Below are 13,116 nucleotides of genomic sequence, written 5' to 3' on the forward strand. Positions count from 1 at the left end.
CCACTCAGTCGCCACCCCCCACCCCCGCCTCCGCTCTTGCCCCAGGCTAACTCGCTCCCTTCCCGCCCTGCTGCCCACTTCCCCTCCCCATAGTTGTTCTCCTAACTCGCCTTTTATTTTTCTAAGCCTGCCTCGCCTTGGCCTTTCCTCCTCTTCTGCCTATGAATTCCCTCCTTCCCACTCTCTTTTTAAAATATTTATTTATTTGGCTGCACTGAGTCTTAGTTGTGGCACGCAGGATCTGGGCCGCTTGCATAGAGAGCAGGGAGTCTTAGCCACTGGACCACCTGGGAAGACTTCCTTTCTTTTTTTCTTTCTTCTCTTTCTTCCCCCACTTCTTCTTTCCTTTCTCCCTTTATTTGTACACATTCAAAGATAGGCACTCCCTGGAGATAAGAGGACTTTTGTCTCCATTCTCCTTTTGAGCAAGTTTCAATACCAAAATCGGCTTAACAAGAGTAACAAGTCACACGCCCAAAGGGTAAATCACAGGAACTCAGTCTGTTATTTGTTGGGAGGGATAATATATACCCCGGTTTCAAACACCTGCTTTAGAGATAATTGCACTTGTCGTTTCTCTGAAACTGTACAGTTTACAAAACATTGTAACAACCCTGACTGAGGTAAGCCTGCAAGTTACCACCTTATTTAACATATGGTAACAGTTAGTTATTACAGGTCTACCTGATGGGGAACCTGAATTCATTCCTAGGTTTCTTGACTTCCTTCAGGGTTCTCTTCTCTCACTGATCAAATTTAAAGTTAAATATGTGGACAGAAGTAAACCTAATTAACAATACCATTAAATCATAAACTATTTGAAGAGGTAGAGATCATCTGATTTATCCCCTGTGCTTTGTAGATAAGGACACCTAGGTACAGGAAAGGTAAAGTCTTATTATTCAAGGTCACACAACTGCTTAGCCATAGAGTTTAGATGAGATCGTTTCATTCTTTGTGTTTTTAAGACAGCAGAGGAAGCTTATTTTACCAGTAAGAACATGCTTGATAAATGTTTGTAACTTACCTTTCTCTTGAATAAAGTTATTAATTAATATTGATTTCCTGCAGGATTAGTAGGATTATTTCATTGCCTAAAATAGGTTGAGAAATGGAGTTCTATGAGGAAAAACGTGTTAAGAATTCTAGGTGTTATCAATGAAGGGGAGAAGACATTTAGGAAGCTTGCAAGAAATCCCAGTCATGTAATCTTGGTCTTGTTCACACACTTGAAAGATATTGCCAAGTGTACATCGACTCTCAAACCAGCTAGTGAAGCCACATACAGGCAGGCGCCCTCCATAAACCTCCAGCTATTTCCAGTGCTTTAAAGTATGTTCTTTAAATAAATAATCCTGGTCTTGAGCTCTCTTTTATTTATTCTGGCTGCCCTGCTGTAATGTGGGGGTCTTAGTTCCCCAACCAGGGATTAAACGGATGCAGCCTGCAGTGGAAGCTTGGAGTCTTAACCACTAGACTGCCAGGGAAGTCACTAGGGTCTTGGGTTCTTGACCTAGTTCTTGCATAAACTAGCTGGGTTTCTTGACCTTTTGGAGGCCAAATTTCTTTAAAATGTTCAAATTTCGTATTAAAGAAAAAACCTCAATCATTCTCTAACTAAAAGCATTACAAAGCAGGGCTAAAAAGAGATCATGATTGTGAAATGTGTGTCAGGATAATTGTTAAGGTCTCAATGCTCTTGTATTCTTCGTTTTTTATTCTCTGTTTTTTTTGTTTTTTGTTTTTTTAAAAACCAGAACTTTCGGCAGGGCTGGCTACTCCTTTCTTCTTGAAACTCTTCATTTTTTGATTTCTTGACGTGACCACACATTCCTGATTTTCTTCTCTAGCTCAACATTCTCAACATTTCAATGTTGGTATCTCTGCGCATAGGGTCCTAGGCTTTCTCTTTGCTCTGCACTCTTTCCTCAGGTAATCCAGAAATGATTCCCTTGGATTTAGAAATCATCATATAACAAAATTACATCTTCACTCAGATTTCTCTCAGTCCCAGATTCTCATCTCCTCTTTCTTTCTTCCTTCCTTTTCTTCCTTCCTTCCTTCCACCTTTTCCTTCTCTTTTTCTCATTCTTTTACCACCACGTCCCATCCACTTCCTTTCTTGACATCTTCATTGTGAGGTCTCTTAGATGCCTCCGACCAAGTTGTCTGGACCAAGAGGAATCCAAGATGGAAGCTTTGAACCCATCCCCAAAATTATGGCCTCCAATACACACCCCCCATCACTAAGCATCTGTTCGCTCATTCGCGATATATCAAATACTCTCTATGTGCCACTGAATGTTTCAGTTGCTGGAGAAGAACAGTGAACCAGACTGAACATGTCTGCCTTGAGTGCCTGCTACTGCAGATCTGCAGTGCCCACCCGGTACAAAGCCACTAGCCACAGGCGGTTATTAAGGACTTGAACTGTTGCTAGGCTGACTTGAGATGTGCTATCGGTGGAAAAGACACACCATATTTTGAAGACTCAGTATAAAAAAAGTAGTAAAATCTCTCATTATTTCTGATTTTGTTTGCTTATTGAAATAATATTTTGGATTTATGGGATTAAGTAAAATATATCGTGAAAATATATAGTGGTTAAGACTCAGTACTTCCATCACAGGGGGCATGGGTTCAATCCTAGGTTGGGGAATTAAGATCCTGCATGGTGCATGGCCATATATATATATTATATATATAATTTAAATTAAATATATATAATTACACATCTTCTTAATGTGACTATTAGCAAATTAAAAATTTTAAATTACCTATGTGCTTTGCATTACTTTTAATTTTTGATTTTTAAAAAATTGAAGTATAGTTGAATTACAATGCTGTGTTATTTTCATTTGTACAGAAAAGTGATTCAGTGATATGTATATATATGCTTTATATATAAACATACTCTTTTTGAGATTCTTTTCCCTTACAGGTTATTACAAAATATTGACTATAGCTCCCTCTTCCCAGTTGGTTCTTGCTGGTTATCTATTTTAATATATGTTGTTGTTGCCAAGTCATGTCTGACTCTTTGCCACCTATGAACTGTAGCCCATCAGGCTCCTCTGTCCATGGAATTTCCCAGGCAAGAGTACTGGAGTGGATTGCCATTTCCTTCTCCAAATTTATATATACAATAATGTATATATGTGAATCCCAAACTCCTAATTTATCCCTCTTCTCCCTTTCCCCTTTGATAACCATAAGTTTTTTTTTTCCTGTGGGCCTGCCTATTTCTGTTATGTATACAAGTTCATTTGTATCTTTTTTTTTTCTTTTTAACATATAAGCAACATCATATGGTATTTGTCTTTCTGTCTTTGGTTTACTTCTCTCAGTACGACAATCTCTAGGTTCATCCATGTTGCTGCAAATGACATTATTTCATTCTTTTTTATGGCTGAGTTATATTCTATTATATATATGTACTGCACCTTCTTTATCCATTCATTGGTCAGGGGACATTTAGGTGCTTCCTTGTCTTGATTATTGTAAATAGTGCTGCTGTAAACATTGGAGTGCATATAGCTCTTTATGGTATATGCCCTGGAGTGGGATTGCTGGATAATGCATTACTTTTCACCTGGACAGCATTATTCTTCCTGGACTCAGTTCAGTTCAGTTCAGTTCAGTCACTCGGTTGTGTCTGACTCTTTGCGACCCCATGAATCACAGCACGCCAGGCCTCCCTGTCCATCACTAACTTCCACAGTCTACCCAAATCCATGTCCAAAGAGTCGGTGATGCCAACCAGCCATCTCATCCTCTGTTGTCCCCTTCTCCTCCTGCCCCCAATCCTTCCCAGCATCAGGGTCTTTTCCAATGAGTCAACTCTTCACATGAGGTGGCCAAAGTACTGGAATTTCAATTTCAACATCAGTCCTTCCGGTGAACACCCAGGACTGATCTCCTTTAGAATGGACTGGTTGGATCTCCTTGCAGTCCAAGGGACTCTCAAGAGTCTTCTCCAACACCAGAGTTCAAAAGCATCAATTCTTCGGTGCTCAGCTTTCTTCACAGTCCAACCCTCACATCCATATATGACCACTGGGAAAACCATAGCCTTGACTAGTCGGACCTTTGTTGTCAAAGTAACGTCTCTGCTTTTGAATAGCTATCTAGGCTGGTCATAACTTTCCTTCCAAAGAGTAAGCGTCTTTTAATTTCATGCTTAGTGGAGAGTGAAAAAGTTGGCTTAAAGTTCCAACATTCAGAAAACTAAGATCATGGCATCCGGTCCCATCACTTCATGGGAAATAGATGGGGAAACAGTGGAAATAGTGTCAGGCTTTATTTTTTGGGGCTCTAAAATCACTGCAGATGGTGACTGCAGCCATGAAATTAAAAGACACTTACTCCTTGGAAGGAAAGTTATGACCAACCTAGATAGCATATTGAAAAGCAGAGACATTACTTTGCCAACAAAGGTCTGTCTAGTCAAGGCTATGGTTTTTCCAGTGGTCATGTATGGATATGAAGGTTGGACTGTGAAGAAAGCTGAGCACCAAAGGATTGATGTTTTTGAACTGTGGTGTTGGAGAAGACTCTTGAGAGTCCCTTGGACTGCAAGGAGATCCAACCAGTCCATTCTAAAGGAGATCAGTCCTGGGTGTTCTTTGGAAGGAATTATGCTAAAGCTGAAGCTCCAGTACTTTGGCCACCTCATGCAAAGAGTTGACTCACTGGAAAAGACTCTGATGCTGGGAGGGATTGGGGGCAGGAGGAGAAGGGGACAATAGAGAATGAGATGGCTGGATGGCATCACTGACCCGATGGATATGAGTCTCAGTGAACTCTGGGAGTTGGTAATGGACAGGGAGGCCTGGCGCGCTGCGATTCATGGGGTCGCAAAGAATCGGACACGACTGAGCGACTGAACTGAACTGAACTGAATTTCATGCCTGCACTCACCATCTGCAGTGATTTTGGAGCCCCCAAAAATAAAGTCTGACACTGTTTCCACTGTTTCCCCATCTATTTCCCATGAAGTGATGGGACCAGATGCCATGATCATAGTTTTCTGAATGTTGAGCTTTAAGCCAACTTTTTCACTCTCCTCTTTCACTTTCATCAAGAGGCTTTTTAGATGGTGTCATCTGCATATCGGATGTTACTGATATTTCTCCCGGCAATCTTGATTCCAGCTTGTGCTTCTTCCAGCCCAGCGTTTCTCATGATGTACTCTGCATATAAGTTAAATAAGCAGGGTGACAATATACAGCCTTGACATACTCCTTTTCCTATTTGAAACCAGTCTGTTGTTCCATGTCCAATTCTAACTGTTGCTTCCTGACCTGCATACAGGTTTCTCAGGAGGCAGGTCAGATGGTCTGGTATTCCCATCTCTTTCAGAATTTTCCACAGTTTGTTGTGATCCACACAGCCAAAGGCTTTGGCATAGTCAAAGCAGAAATAGATGTTTTTCTGGAACTCTCTTGGTTTTTCGCTGATCTAGCGGATGTTGGCAATTTGATCTCTGGTTCCTCTGCCTTTTCTAAAACCAGCTTGAACATCTGGAAGTTGACGGTTCACATATTGCTGAAGCCTGGCTTGGAGAATTTTGAGCATTACTTTATTAGCGTGTGAGATGAGTGCAATTGTGTGGTAGTTTGGGCATTCTTTGGTATTGCCTTTCTTTGGGATTGGAATGAAAACTGACCTTTTCCAGTCCTGTGGCCACTGCTGAGTTTTCCAAATTTGCTGGCATATTGAGTGCAGCACTTTCACAGCATCATCTTTCAGGATTTAAAATAGCTCAACTGGAATTCCATCACCTCCACTAGCTTTGTTCGTAGTGATGCTTTCTAAGGCCCACTTGACTTCACGTTCCAGGATGTCTGGCTCTAGGTGAGTGATCACACCATCATGATTATCTGGGTCATGAAGATCTTTTTTGTACAGATCTTCTGTGTATTCTTGCCACCTCTTCTTAATATGTTCTGCTTCTGTTAGGTCCATACCATTTGTGTCCTTTATTGAGCCCATCTTTGCATGAAATGTTCCCTTGGTATCTCTAATTTTCTTGAAGAGATAGCTAGTCCTTCCCATTCTGTTGTTTTCCTCTATTTCTTTGCATTGATTGCTGAGGAAGGCTTTTTTTATCTCTCCTTGTTATTCTTTGGAACTCTGCATTCAGATGGGAATATCTTTCCTTTTCTCCTTTGCTGGACTCAGTAAGAAAGTAAACAAATCAACAAGATAATGCCTTAAAAAGCTTTAATTGTGGTAAATGCTTTGAAGGAAATAAACTGAAGGAAATGATCCTAAGCCAGAAGACTAGGAGCCCTGAATAATCTTATCTTTTTCTCAACTCTGTCCTCCTGTTGAATTATTTTAAGTCCTGCTGCCTCCACTTTAAAATATACCTTTAAATCTATGTGCTATCACCTGATCTACTACCACCCTGTGTAAGCCTTCTGCATTTTGCCAACACTCTGTAAATACACTCTATTAACTCATTTCCTTGCTTTCCCTTCCAACCCTATGCAATGTCCCTTCCCTCCTTGAAACCCATCAGTGACTTCCAGCTTTATTCTCCAGGCTCATTTTTGACACCTTCCATCCCACCCCTACCACCCAGCACACACACACCACACCTAACTCCCTTGTCTTTAATCACTTCATATACTGTATTTGTTTCAGTTTATATTCCATAGTCAGCCTCAGAGATGTCATCCTGGACTATTCTATTTCAAACAGTTCTTAGTGAATATAAAAAACTAATATCTCTCCTGTTCCTCTGTCTTAATTCCCTCTTTGTTGGGTCTTTATCTGTTTTATTCATCAACCCCAGGGCTAGCCCAACCCTTGGCATATGGTGGTGGTGGTTTGGTTGCTAAGTAGGTTCTTCTGTCTCTGGGATTCTCCAGGCAAGAATACTGGAGTGGGTTGCCTTTTCCTTCTCCAGGGGATATTCCCCCCCACCCAAGGATCAAACCTGGGTCTCCTGCATTGCAGGGAGATTCTTTACCCACTGAGCTTTGAGGGTGTATGGCAGGCTGATAAATGTTTGTTGACATACTGAAAGGAAAACCCATTTAAAGACTTACTAATCTTGTTTTGAAGATTTTAAAGTTCTTACCATCATTTAGCTCTTGGGTGTTGACTGCCAGCTTACCTCTTAACCATTTTTTTAGGAGAGAAATACTTAGGACTCATTGTCTTTAATGGGAAAGCAAGTTAACAAAAAACATTTCCCCAAATTGTTTAATTTATTTCACACTGTAGGATATATAATATTAACTAAGTACCACAAATGGTCTTTAAATATAAAGACAGACACATAATAGCACCAGAATAAAGATGGATAAAATCAACAGATTGCCCTATGCAATACTTTGTCAAATAACAGAGGTATTTTTGATATATTTTCTCTTGTGCTTCTCCATCCTAGGACTGTTTGGTTAGGGGTGGGTGCAGAAGTGCCTTCCTCCCCACAGATTGACGTTCACTCAGCTTGGGTCCTGACCCTATTGATTGGCTCACCCTGCTGAGTGGGTTCTGACCTGAACATCACTGATTTCTCAACCATCTAGGTTGGATCAAACAAACCACACTGGTACATACATGCCTGAAATGAGAAAGCACAGCCCACACGAGTTTGGGACTTAAAGAATTCCACCCAGTAGTTGCTGAGAAGAGTTTGAACAGCAGGCTTTAATGTTTTGGTCAGTGAGAAACGTGCAAAGGTGAGTGCAGTGTATGTGCCCAGCAGCAGAGGTTCTCCAGCTGTTGCCGGACTCAAGTTTGTGGGTCCGATGCACAGCGAGGCCAAACAAACTGACATGTCAGAGTTTGTAACAGAGAAAGATTTACAACAGAGCCAAACAAGGAGAATGGGTCCTCAAAAACCTTGAAGTCGCTGATGCTTTTCAGAGAAGGCTTTTTAATAGACAAAATTTGGGGTTAGGGCTGCAGGGTATGTGACTCTCTAATGATGGGTTAGTGGTGAGGTAACAGGAGTCTTATGCTCAGCCTGAAGTTACCATCTTCCACCAAGGGGAGGAAGAGGCTTAGTTCTTGCAGAAGAACTCGGAGATATATTGTTATGGATATTCCCTGAGAAGGAATCAGGACCCTAACCCACTGGGTTTCTTGACTTGTTGTTGCTCAGTCGTCATGTCTGACTCTCTGTGATCCCGTGGACTGTAGCACACCAGGCTTCCCTGTCCTTCACCTTCTCCTGGAGTTTGCTCAGTCTCCTGTCCATTGAGTCATGATGCTAACCAACCATGACCTTTTCCAGCATCAGGGTTTTTTTCCAATGAGTTGGCTCTTCGCATCATGTGGCCAAAGTATGGGAGCTTCAGCTTCAGCATCAGTTCTTCCAGTGAATATTCAGGGTTGATTTCCTTTAGGATTGACTGGTTGGATCTCCTTGCTTGACTGCTCCTCCCCTGTTTCTGCATTCCTTTCCTCCCCTGATTAGCACCTGTTTAATCTGCTCTGTGGAACTCAGAGAAGGTCAAGGAGGCCGAATGAACTCTATTTCCTACAAACAAGAAATGGGAGGGAGGGCCAGCATACTAAAAGGATTTGTACCTGGGAGGCCCCCACAGAGTCCTGCTTGGTTTCAAGATGAGGACACAGACATACACATATACAGAGGGAAGACCATGGTAAGACACAGGGAGAAGATGACCATCTGCAAGTCAAGGAGCAAGGCCTCCAAAGAAACCTCTGAAGAAACTTCTAGCTTCCAGAATTGTGAGAAAATAAATTTCTGTTGTCTCAGTAGTTCTATGAGCTTCCCTGGTGGCCCAGTGGTAAAGAATCTGCCTGCAAGGCAGGAGTCTTGGGTTTGACCCTAGGTTTGGGAAGATCCCCTGGAGAAGGAAATGGCAACCCACTCCAGTATTCTTGCCTGGAGAATTCCATAGACAGTGGAGCCTGGTGGGCTACAGTCAATGGGGTTGCAAAGAGCTGGACACAACTGAGTGACTAAACAGCAGCAACAACCATGCCATTCTATTGCAGGAGAATGGGACAGGAAAGAATGATCACATTCCAGGTCAAATCCTTGTCCCAGGCAACTCCCTGGGACAGCACACCAAGTAGGGGTTCTCAGCTTCATGCAGGAAAGAATTCAAGAGTGAGCCACAGTAAAGGAAGAGTGAGTTTATCTAATTCCACATCATATAGCAAAATGTAGTCTGCGTCAGATGCTGAAGATGAAGCTCTGATACTTTGGCCACTTGGCGTGAAGACCCGATTCATTGGATAAGACCCTGATGCTGGGAAAGACTGGAGAAGGGGATGACAGAGGATGAGATGGTTGGATGGCATCTCTGACTCAATGGACATGAGTTTGAGCAAACTCAGGGTGAAAGTGAAGGACAGGGAAGCCTGGCATGCTGGAGTCCACAGGGTGGCAAAGAATTGGACATGACTTAGGGACTGAAGAACAACAATAGTCTGAAACAGAAGGTGAGAGTGGCCCCAGGGTATGGGGTCGTTTAGTTTTTATGGGCTGGGTAATTTTATATGCTAACAAAAAGAGGAATATCGGTTAAGCTTACTATTTTGTTATGTTAATAGTTATGCTATTTTGAAGAAAGGGCAGGAATCTCCAAGAATGGGGCCACCACCCACTTTTTGACCTTTTATGGTCAGCCTGGGAACTGTCATTCAGCATATGCTAATATTACAATGAGAGTACAGTGAAGTTCAAGGTCTACTGGAAGTGGAATCTTCTGCCATCTTGGCCCTAATTGGTTGTAACCAGATTCCCCCCCCCCCACCCCCCTTAATAAAAATATGGAATGCTTCATGAATCCTCATCCATCCTTGCTCAGGGACCATATGAATCTTCTCTGTATCATTCCAGTTTTAGTAAATGTGCTGCCAAAGTGAGCATTTTTTTTTTTCCCCTTTGAAGTAATCATATGATTTTTATTATTTGATTTTTTAATAGTGGCAGGTTACACTACTAGTTTTCTAATACTGGCCCATCCTTGTATTCTTTTTTCCTCTTTTCTCTTTTCTTTTATGTTGGAGTGTAGCTGGTTAATAATGTTGCCATAGTCTCGGGTGCACAGCAAAGCCGCTCAGCTATGCATATACACATGTATCTATCCATTCTCCCCCACTCTCTTCCCATTCAAGTTACTACATAATATTGAGCAGAGTTCCCTGTGGTGAGCACATTTTGTAACCAGTTTTTGTGGTGTCCTCAAAGGCTATTCTTTTAAAGGTTCTGCCCTTGGGACTTGCCTCATGGTTCATTGGTTAAGACACTGTGCTTCCAAAGGGGTCATGGGTCCAATCCCTAGTTGGGGGAGTTCTGCATGCAGTGCTTAGTTAAATAAATAAATACATAATGGGGGACTTCCTTGGTGGTCCAGGGGTTAAGACTCCACCCCTCCAATGCAGGGGCCATGAGTTTGATCCATGGTTGGGAACTAAGATTCCACATGTCTGGTGGCACAACAACAAAAAGTTGTCCCCTTGCCGCTTGTCTCAATTCAATCTGTGGTACTTTGTTATTACAGCCTGAACAAAGTAGTATACCATAATTATTTTGGTTTTCATGTGTGAAAACTGAAAAGCAAAGAGATTAAGTAACTTCTCCAATTAATACCTGAAAGAGATCAGGACTTGAACTTTGGTAGACTGATTCCTAAACTTTTCCTTCTACCCACTGTGTTATGCTCTCTGTGTAGATAAATTGATAGAGGATAACTGGATGGATAAAGTGCAAAAAATTCCTTCTTACTCCACCTGGATCATATGCAACTAAGCCAATATTGGAAAGCATTTTCCAAGCACATAATCCATGTAAGGTCTTGATGTTTTCCTCTGTAGAAGCTGGCAGAGGTTGGGGGCAAGTAAGACGTCCCCAGGTCAGCAGCTGATGGTCGGGAGAGATGGGCTGAGTTCTGCAGGATGTTTATAGAACGAAGATAGAGCTAGATTCTAGCTCCATCTATTGTTCTACAATCCTGCTGTTCCTGGTAGTTTTTGCAGAAGTACCTCCTTTTTGCCTCTCTTGACAGCTGCACATAAATTAATACTACAAGGAAAAAGAAAAAAAAAAAAAGAAGAAGACTCCCCTGGTGGTACAGTGGGTAGGAATCCTCCTGCCAATGCAGGGGACATGGGTTCGATCCGTGGTCCCAGAAGATTCCACTTGCCACAGAGCAACTAAGCCCTGGAGCCGCTACTACTGAGCCTGTGTGCCACGACTACTGAAGCCCAAGCTCCTAGATCTTGTTCTCCACCACTAAAGAAGCCACTGCAAGGAGAAACCCATGCACCATAGCTAGACGGTAGCCCTTGCTCTTTGCAACTAGAGAAAGCCCGCGTGCAGCAACTAAGATCCAGCACAACCAAAAATAAAACAAATAAATTATTAAAAAAAAAAAAAAGAAAAAAGCTCATGTGTGAAGAAACACACCTAAATGTAGGTAAACCACAAATGTAGGTAACCTAAAAGTTGGACCTGTATTACAGCGGAAGTGCCAAGTAGGGAATGCATTCTGTGAACGGTGAGATTTCTCCTGCATCCTCTGCTGACTGAGGTCATGAAAAGCACCATCTTTAGAAACTGAATTATTTTGCAGGGGAAAGGAAGGTCTATTTCTCAGTGTACACTGCAGGGTAACACGGGACAAGTTTGTCTACTGAAAGGAATCCCTCAGGAAGTTTGTTTAAAGTACAGATTCCCAAACTCCACCCCATTGCAGCATGGGACTCTGGGAACCTGTATTTTTAATGAACGTCACAGATTCTTATCAGGCAAGTGTGAGGAACATTTCAGTAGGAGAAAGGCCACAGGGCCATTTCAACATGGCTGTTATTCCTAGTCTGAGATCTCATCATCTCTTGCCTGAATTACACCAGCAGCCTCTTAATTACTGCTCCAGGGTTCTTCATGGGTCCCTTCCACTGCCTCATCCTCAGAGCAGCCAAAGAGACACATTTAGCATGAGAGCTGCGTCATTCCACGTCCCTGCAAATACTTCATGATTTCACATTCATCTTCGGAACACAATCCACAGTCTCAAGCAAGGGCTGCTAGCCCCGTGTCCCACAGCCTTGCTTCTTGCTTGTTCCCTCTTTTCAGCTCACCTCCAGGCGCACTGGCCCTGCTTGGAGCTGCTCTCATGATGCGCACCCTACCCTCATCTCTGCACACTCCACTCAGACCCCAGCTTCAACCATGCTCGATGCTGGTGTCTTCAACCTCCATCACCCTGGCTGCTCCCCACTTAGGAAGCCACCGTGGCTGCAAGTCAGCCTATCTTTTTCCAGTATTTTCACAGCATCTCATCCTTTCCCTTTGTAGCACTTGTCATGATTGTAATTAATAAATTAGGTGTGTTTAAAGCTGAATTTTTCCTCTCAGGAATTAAAGGTCCATGGGCCAGAGACAGGGTCTGACCTTTCCCCACTGCATCCCTCGTGTTTTGTCCAGAGCCTGGCATATAGTAGGTACTCAAAATAATTCTAAGAGTAAATGTAAATTTAGGGACTTCCCTGGGGAGGGAACCCATTGGCATGCTGCAACCTCTGAAGCCCATGTGCCCATGAACCACAGTGAAGACTAACTCCTGCTTGTCACAATTAGAGAAAGCCCACATGTGACAACAAAGACCCAGTGCATCCAAAAAAAAGAGTACACAGGGGAGATGGGAGTGCCAGGGACCCAGGCCAGCCGCCAGCAAGCAGCCTCCCAGAAACTGGCAGGCCTTCGGAGCCGAGTGGCTGCCAAAGACTTGGTCAACGAGATTCCTTTCTTCTCCCTTTGCTGCTGGGATTGAGGGATGTGGAGATGCAGGCTGGAGCAGCCAAGGTTATGAAATATATATGTTTTATTTTTTAAAATGGCAGTCAATTGGTGTCTAGTTTGAAACTATAAACTTCAAAAAAAAAAATATGCTGAGGTTTTCTTGACATTCAGCTTTGGTTGCCTTGAAATTCCTCCCCAGCCCAGGTTGACCTGATGGGAAGATTTAAGGTGGGTTTTGTAGTGGGGGCAGCTGCTGTGGCCAGAGCCAGAGTCATGCCTTTTCTGAAAGGGAGAACTACTGTGGAGAGGAAAATGCCTTAAGGAACTTTCTGGATCTGAGACTGTAGGCGTCAGGGAGGGTCTTGGGTCAGAGGGGT

At 42.7% G+C, this 13,116-nt stretch overlaps 1 long non-coding RNA gene and 1 other non-coding gene across 9 annotated transcripts in view; one reads left to right on the forward strand and one right to left on the reverse strand.

The window, feature by feature from the left end:
- Positions 1–13,116, forward strand: part of LOC129657598 (uncharacterized) — a 42,214-nt gene that overhangs the window by 986 nt on the left and 28,112 nt on the right. For 2 of the 8 annotated variants that reach the window (XR_008716871.1, XR_008716874.1), the window contains exon 1: positions 217–623. The exons of 1 other annotated variant lie outside the window; for it this stretch is intronic. This is a non-coding gene — a long non-coding RNA (uncharacterized LOC129657598). Of the gene's footprint in view, positions 1–216; positions 624–7,544; positions 7,698–13,116 lie in introns of those variants that run through there. 5 more of the 8 variants (XR_008716869.1, XR_008716872.1, XR_008716870.1 and 2 more) reach the window with 5 other exon arrangements.
- On the reverse strand, positions 9,760–9,865 carry LOC129658255 (U6 spliceosomal RNA). Its single transcript, XR_008717348.1, has one exon. It is a non-coding gene; the product is annotated as a U6 spliceosomal RNA (small nuclear RNA).

This window comes from Bubalus kerabau, chromosome 7, assembly GCF_029407905.1.
Source record: "Bubalus kerabau isolate K-KA32 ecotype Philippines breed swamp buffalo chromosome 7, PCC_UOA_SB_1v2, whole genome shotgun sequence".
Lineage (NCBI taxonomy): Eukaryota > Metazoa > Chordata > Mammalia > Artiodactyla > Bovidae > Bubalus > Bubalus kerabau.